Below are 7,007 nucleotides of genomic sequence, written 5' to 3'. Positions count from 1 at the left end.
AGAAATAGGTCTATAGTTCTCTTTCTTTGATGAATGTCTGCCTGGTTTGGGGATGAGGGTTATACTGGCTTCATAGAATGAGTTTGGTAAAGAACCTTCATTTTCAATTTCGTTGAAGAGCTTGAGGAGTATTGGTGTGAGTTCTGCTTTGACGACCTTATAGAATTCAGCAGTGAATCCATCTGGCCCTGGGATTTTCTTAGGTGGAAGGTCTCTTATTGCCATTTCTATTTCAGTGCTTGAAATAGGCCTGTTTAGTTGGGTCAGTCCTTCTTGGTTCAGTGTGAGTATGTTAATATTGGCTAGGAATTCATCCATTTCTTCTAGATTCTCAAATTTGTTGGCATAAAGGTTTGAGAAGTATTCCCTCATGATATTCTGGATCTTGGTAATTTCTGTAGTGATATTACCACTTTCGTCTGCGATTTTGTTTATTTTGGTATGCTCTCTTCTTTTTTTGGTAAGGTTTGCTAAGGGTTTGTCAATTTTGTTTATTCTTTCATAGAACCAACTCCTTGTTTTGTTGATTCTTTCTATAGTTTTTTGGATTCCAAGTCATTTAATTCTGCTTTGATTTTAATAATTTGCTTTCTTCTACTGGGGTTCGGATTGGTTTGTTGCTCTTTTTCCAGGAGCTTAAGGTGAAACATTAACTTGATGGTTTGCGCTTTTTCCAAATTGTTTTTGTAGGCACTCAGAGCTATAAATTTTCCTCTGAGTACTGCCTTTGCCGTGTCCCAAAGGATCTGGTATTTTGTGTGCTCCTTATCGTTAAATTTCATAAACTGTTGGATTTCTGTTCTGATCTCTTCGATGACCCATTGGTGATTCAACAATGTGTTGTTCAGTCTCCATGAGTTACAGGGTTTTCGTTGGTGGAGATGTGTGTTCAGTTCCAATTTGATGCCTTTGTGGTCTGAGAGCGTGCATGGAATAATTTCAGTGTTTCTGGATCTGTGCAGGCTTGTTTTATGGCCTAAGATGTGGTCCTGTGTTTGAGCTCAGGGCTTGAGCATTGTCTTTGGACTTTCTCAAGGCTAGAGTTTTACCACTAGAGTCAAATAGCACTACTTCCAGCCTTTTCTATGTATGTGATACAGAGGAATCAAACATGGGTCTTCGTGCATGCTAGGCAAGCACCCTATCACTAGGCCAAACACCAGGACTATTTCTCCCTTTTAGTCACTACTTTTTCCCAATATCCCTTTTAGTCACTGTCCATTTCCAATATCTACACGTCTGATGTTGTCTTCACACATGATGAATGACAGTCACTGGGACCAGGCATGAGAAAGTGTCCTTAGTGGACCAAATAGCATCAGAGATAGTAGCATGCACAGATCCCCTCCCAAGATCCTGACAGATCCTTCCCACCTCCACGATAATAGCCAGTGCCTTTTTGGAGAACTCATCAGCCACTTCCTTCTCAAGTTTTTTCTCTTAGAGAACAAAGAAGAGGCTACCAGGTTGTTCTGGCCACTGTTTGCTTTCTGCTTGTTCAGGCAAGATGATTGCACTTGTGACTGGGCCTTCACTGGACCACTTCTCTAGGATCCTCAGGCATTTCTACTGGAGCCAACTCTAGGTTTCTCGGGTCCACTGGGGCTTCTTTGCAGCTGCTGCTGTTGCATTGAAGATGTCAGCCTAACACGGGTAGTTAGTGCTTTGGACTGTCCCTAGCTTCAGGTTCCCAATGAGTGTCCAGCTCTGAGATGCGTGTGCAGGGTCCTTGTAGTTCAAGTGGGTGACTGAGTGAGATCAGAAGAACTTAGCATACTCATATTTTTATAAATACATATATATTGAAGAAATATATATACGGCCAAATGCTTACTACATATGTTTATTTGCTATTATTTTGTCTGCACAAGTAAACAATTACATATATTTGAAGTTAAAAAAATTCAATAAACCAGAGATTATTCCCTTTGGGTTGTTTGTCCTGATCATCAATCTATCTTACCCTGTGATTGGCATGATACATAATTGCAATGAAACTACTTTCTATAAAATTAACTTTTGGTAACTGACAATACCATGTGAGTGTTCTTTTTTCCAGAGACCACAGAACACTCATTCACTTTAAAATCACACACTATTAAATTTTCCCTCTCTAAAACATCAGCTGCCTTAAATATCAAAAGAACTTTCATTTTCTGGCAAGAATATCATTCGGACTTAGAATAGTTCTTCAAAACTGAGCACTGCAAAATTATAAAATGTATATAATAGAATGTTATACTAATATCACTAGGAATCAATGAACAGGATATGGATTACATGATCTAAAATTCCAGACTACATTAATGATCATAGTAGTTGAACTAGGGACATTAGCTATCACATTGCTTATCATAGCTGCAACATTTGCACCTACGAAAATGATTTTACCTGGACAAAAAGTCAAGTGAAGAAAGAGAAGTGAGCTGAGCTTTGGAGGTTCACAAGCCATGATATCCCATCAGGCCATTTTCCCATGGGACGTTTGCTGAGATCTGATGCAGGAGAAAGGCTGTGTGGGGGGACCCACGTAGAAATCCCCAATGACAGGGAATATTTTGCCTCATGCCTGAAAACTCATCCTCAATATATATCTCCTACAAGGGCTATGGCTCTGCTCTGCTTTGCCTCAGTGATGCAAGTGCTGCTGGGTCTTCTGGTCATCAGATACTGTGTGTTCTGTTCCATGACACCAAACACAGAGGCTGTGGGGCCTCCTCTCAAGTAATGTATTTCATCACTCCACATGTTGATGTTGTGTTGAATGGGGATCGGCTATCATGATTCCCTGCCACCACTCCATAAGGAAAGCGTTTACTCCACTATGTCTATGGAGGGGGAAGGTAAGTGCTACATAGAGGAACTAGGATACTTGGAATAGGAAAAACTTATTTTTTAAAACAAAATAGAAAAATATTTGGTACTTCTTGTGCTCAGGATGTGTACTTTTTGAGCAAGTCCAATCAAACCCCTTTGCATCAAATATTTCATAACACATAGGATTCCATTAGATGAGAAAATACAAGAGTTTCTTGTATTTTCACACCCACAGGCTTTTGACACACTATGCAGTTGTACATGGGAACAGCAGTTCTAGCTTTAGTGCCATACAATCATTTCATATCTACATAGCAGAGAGGATTGTACAATGCTAACAGACTCTTTGCAGGTTTTAGTTCTCATGCCATCTATCCCTGTTCTTTTCTGATGACTACTCACCATTGAAAGTTCTTCCATGCCTGAGAATGAGACTGCACTAATGCCTTTCCACAGGGTTGTATACATACTTAGCATGTGGTTAGTTATTTATTCAGTGGTTATGACAACAATGTGGTTTATGTCTAATACATTTAGGTCTTGTCCGTTTTTTTTTTCCTTTTTTGAACAGAATCTCATTATGTCACCAAAACTGCCTGGAAATCTCAATATAGCTTAGGCTAATACTGAGCTGGTAAATCCACCATTACAGCCAAAGGTGAGACTTATTTGAAAACACTTCTTTGTAATATTACTGAATACAATCCAATTTGTAGTGTTCAAATGGGATTGGCAAATGACAGACAAGCAGGTGGGATCAGAAGGAGGATTAACTCGATTAGATCATGAAATATCATATCATCAGCAGCTGAACAAGACATGTGTTGCCTATGCCACTCCATGACTTTCACTGGGATATTTCTGAAGGGCAGCAAGGTAGTCATGCTCAGAGAGCTCAACAATAACTTGCTACCCTGACTTCTCTAGCTTCTGGCTCTGACAATCACGCAGGAAAGCTGTTGTGCTGCTCCTGAACAAAGCTACAATTGCAGCTGTGCCCCCAGCCCCCAAGCAGGGTGGTTTTTGTTCAGGGCTGTATCACTGTGGGAGGATCGTAAACCCCAATATCCTCAGCCTCCACCCTGCTGATTTTCAGTGTGAAATCTGTGCCTGATCCACTGCCACTGAACCTGTCTGGATTCCCAGTTTCTCGATTGGAAACCCCATAGATCAGGGGTTGTGGAGACTGGCCTGGTTTCTGCAGGTACCATTCCAAATAGGTGTTTCCATCGCTATACAGGAGGCTCTTACTAGACCTGGAGGACATGGAGACGTGTCTCCCAGGGTGACAGGCAGAGAGAGTAGACTCTGGGTCAATATAACATCCCCCCTGGATCCTAAAATGAGAGACAGGTTTAATTACAAGAGGACAGGGTTATTTACAAGCATCAGGAGCGATTTTCATAATCTTTGCTTATTTCAGGTTATACATTTTAAAATTTGTATGAACATTTTACAAAAAATGTTGAAAGCACACACACACACACACACACACACACACACACACACACTTGTAAGACACAAGGGGGCTCTAGAATTTGCCACCCCTTCCTGTTATCAAGTTCTAGGCAAAACACATATCTTTGCTCTCTCTGGAATCTTCCTCACTCACATAGATCCATGTATCCCATGTGCATCCAGGAAGGCAGATCTGCTCATCTCACGTGTGGACACAGCACACATGGGGAGCAGTGGACACAGAGCTCACCCCCTCCCTGTCTCCTTCCCCAGCTCCATTGTATTCTTACCTGTGATCCAGAGCATGAGCAGCCCCAGGAGCTGAGCAGGGCACCTCATTTTGAGAGAAAACAGTCCTGTTCAGTGCAGGCAAGCTCAGAGCTGAGCTCTTATGTGGGACTTGCAGGGAAGCTCCTCCCCTGGGAGCAATATGCAAATGACCTGGTGGGTGCAGTAGAGAGAGACACACTGGCAGGTGAGATGGAAAGACACACCAGGAGTGTGGGGCCTCTCCTAAGAGCCATGACATTCACTGTGATCAAGAAGAGCAAAAAAGATGTAATGTGCATGTCCTACAAACGGACATGCCTTCATGATTCCTCATGCTCTTGGCCTGCTTCCTAATTCTTGCACCCCTTCCCAGGTACATTTTACACTGTTATTTGAGAAGGATGAATTTCCATAAATACTGAGCCAGCTTTCTTTATTTTCTACATATTTACTTAAAAGTTTAGGTCTAGTAGTTTGATATTGCTTAAGATAAACTACATATAATGTAGAAAGCAGAAATATGAAATGTGCATTGAATACAGTTTTGCACAGACCTATAATTCAGACAAACCATAAAATTCTGTATCAAGTTCCTAAGATGCATGTTTTTGCCCTCACTAACCATAACTGATGCTGTTATCATTGTGGCAAATTCCTGACAGAGGCCACAATAGTTTGGGTTTTCCTAAACTTGACCATTACATAAGCTGAAGAAACAACATTTCTTCCGTTTTAGCTTCTTCCTTGTTTCTGAATTATTATTTTTGAGATCATTGTATTCCCCTGGGTTCAGAACCCTCCCTTTCACTTCCTGACGTTTAAAAGGCTTCAGGGTACACCAGAATATGTCTACACATAGCAATTTCTCTTCATCTAAGTTTGAGGTATAGGGACATGAACTCAGAATTCTTTTTTTTAATTTAATTTTACTCTCAAAATGATGTACAGAAGGGTTACAGTTACGTAAGCAAGGTAGTCAGTACATTTCTTGTCAAACATAATTACCCATTCATGCATTTTTCTCCCAAGTTCCCTCTCCCTATCCCCCTCCATGTTGTAGCACTCATTTCCAACATATTACCTTGTTATTATCACTGCTACATTGGTTTGTCCTTTGTCCTTTGTCTCACCGTTTTGTTGTCTGCCTTCACTTACCTAATTCAAGTAAACATATATAAAATTCACCAGGTACCAAAATCAGATACAGTGACAGCAGAGGATAAACCATAGGAGGGGAAACAACTTAAAAAGGAATAATTTCACATAGTACATTAAAAAAAACAACAACAGAAACCACGAAGAAAAACCTCTTGTTTCAATATCTGGGAGTTCATTTTGCTTAGCATCATCTTTTTGCTTTGTTTTGTTTTGTTTCTCTGTTGTGGGACTTGAATTCTGGGCCTGAGTGTTGTTCCTCAGCCATTCAGCTCAAGGCTACCACCCTACCTCTTTAGCTACAGCACCAATTCAAGCATCATCTTATAGGGTCATATGCTCATAGGTATTGAGCTATTGTGATCTTTTGCTAGTTTAATTCCTAAACATATACTAATTATTACAAATGAGGAAAACTATGAAGCCTATGTTTCTTTGGTCCTTTCTTACTTTCTTTAAAATGATTTTTTAGTCTTTCTATTTCCTTACAAATATAGCGATGATATCATTCTATCTGATGGCAGCATAAAGTTCCATGGTGTGTATATACTGCATTTTCTTGATCCATTTTCTTTTTTTATTCTTTTTAAAAGTATTAAATGCTTCACAAATTTGCATGTCATCCTTGTGCAGGCACCATGCTAATCTCCTCTGTATCATTCCAATTTTAGTATATGTGCTGCCGAAGTGAGCACTCTTGATCCATTTTCTACTGAGGGACATTTAGTTGGGTTCCACATCTTACCATCTGTTAATTTGGGGGGTTGATGTACAGGGGAATTACAGTTACATGTCAGGTAGTGGATACATTGCTTTCTGAACATTGATACAACTTCTCATGTTTTTCCTTTCCTTCATCCTCTCCCGATGATCTTGTATTCCCTATTTGAAATAAACAAATAAATATATATACAATATACCAGATACCAAAGTCAGATACACTAAAAATATTAGATAAACCATAAGGGAAAAAAGAGAAAAGAAATAACTTCACATAGTACCTTAAGAACAATGATCACAAACATAAATTTCTTCTTTCCATATTCTAAAGTTCATTTTGCTTAGCCTCATTCTATATAGCCTTATGTACATAGCTTTTGGGCTGTTATGATTGTCTCATAGGAGAATTGTTACAAATGAGGGAAAACATTCCTTTGAGTCTGGCTTACTTTACTTAATATGATTTTTTTCCAAGCCTTTCCATTTCCTTACAAATTGGGCAATGTCATTCTTTCTGATGGCAGCACAGAATTCCATTATTTATAAGTGGCACATCTTTTTGATCCAAACATTTTGTGAGGGGCATC

At 39.7% G+C, this 7,007-nt stretch overlaps 1 non-coding gene across 1 annotated transcript; it reads right to left on the bottom strand.

Moving 5' to 3' along the window:
* Window positions 1–6,288: 6,288 nt before the first annotated feature.
* Window positions 6,289–6,395, bottom strand: LOC150060388 (U6 spliceosomal RNA). The gene has a single exon (XR_016536346.1). It is a non-coding gene; the product is annotated as a U6 spliceosomal RNA (small nuclear RNA).
* Between the last annotated feature and the right edge of the window lie 612 nt (window positions 6,396–7,007).

Source organism: Megascapheus bottae, chromosome 7 (assembly GCF_031878675.1).
Source record: "Megascapheus bottae isolate mThoBot1 chromosome 7, mThoBot2.hap1, whole genome shotgun sequence".
In the NCBI taxonomy this organism is placed as follows: domain Eukaryota; kingdom Metazoa; phylum Chordata; class Mammalia; order Rodentia; family Geomyidae; genus Megascapheus; species Megascapheus bottae.
This window is presented reverse-complemented; position numbering and strand designations above follow the sequence as displayed.